Source organism: Galeopterus variegatus, unplaced genomic scaffold (genome assembly GCF_000696425.1).
Source record: "Galeopterus variegatus unplaced genomic scaffold, G_variegatus-3.0.2 Scaffold32596, whole genome shotgun sequence".
NCBI classification, from domain to species: Eukaryota; Metazoa; Chordata; class Mammalia; order Dermoptera; family Cynocephalidae; genus Galeopterus; species Galeopterus variegatus.
The window spans coordinates 5,762-6,667 of record NW_007758707.1 but is presented as its reverse complement, the minus strand read 5'-3'; the positions used below and the strand labels follow the sequence as shown (position 1 = coordinate 6,667).

The 906-nt window shown below is 43.3% G+C and overlaps 1 pseudogene; it reads right to left on the bottom strand.

Annotated features, from left to right (window-relative positions):
- Positions 1–6: 6 nt before the first annotated feature.
- LOC103583974 lies at positions 7–830 on the bottom strand (annotated as a pseudogene).
- Between the last annotated feature and the right edge of the window lie 76 nt (positions 831–906).

Sequence of the window (906 nt, the reverse complement as noted above, 5' to 3'; positions counted from 1 at the left end):
GAGCACTTGTCTTTCTGGAGTAATTCCATTCTCTTCCATCTAGTTACATAAACTGTATCTGTGCTCCTGATACAGGGCCAAAGGGGTTTGGTGGTCTCATGACAGGCTGGCTGTATATTAAGGTTGGTTGCGTTATTACAGGTACACTTCCCATTTGAGGTGGAATTCCATATCCTATCATGCCTGTTGGTGTAGTAGCAGGATAGGCCATTACAGGGGGTGCCATTGTTGCAGCATTCCAAGCAGTTGTTGGTGCAACCTTTGGTTGCCAGTTAGATCCTCCAGTTAACTTCTTTTCACCTGGCTGACTCCAATTTACATCATTCTTAGTGGTTCCATTTCCAATGCCAAGATTGCCCACAAGGTTGGCTAAAGATGAATCCAAGTCATCAGATACTAATTTATTAGGTGGAAGTTTGGCAACAGGAAGACGCTGGTTCTGAGAGGCCACTGTTGATTTGAGAAGTCCACCCCCAGAATCTACAATAACGTTTGTAGATTTATTTACAAATACAGATTCAAAGTCAACATTAAGGCCAGCTGAAGGATGTGGCTGTGCAACTGGAGAAGGAGTAAATCCTCCCCATGTACTTGCTACCTGAGAAGCAGATGACATAGGATGTACAGATGGGTGAAAAGTCGGCTGTTGCAAATCAAGCAGATCATTTGGCAGCTTTGATGTACTGTTAGAAGAACTAGGGGTAGAAAATATGTCGATGGCTGGTGCAGTCACTATCCCTCCCGCTGAGATGGACACAGGAGAGGCTGCAGTTGTTAAAGAGGTATGAGGTTTCTTCGCAAGTTCTTTTAGGCACTGTATTGACTTTTTTCTTGACGTAGAAAAATCCAGTTACACTCTTGAAGGAATTGTCAGTGATAAAGTCTCGATATGAAACTTTCTATGCA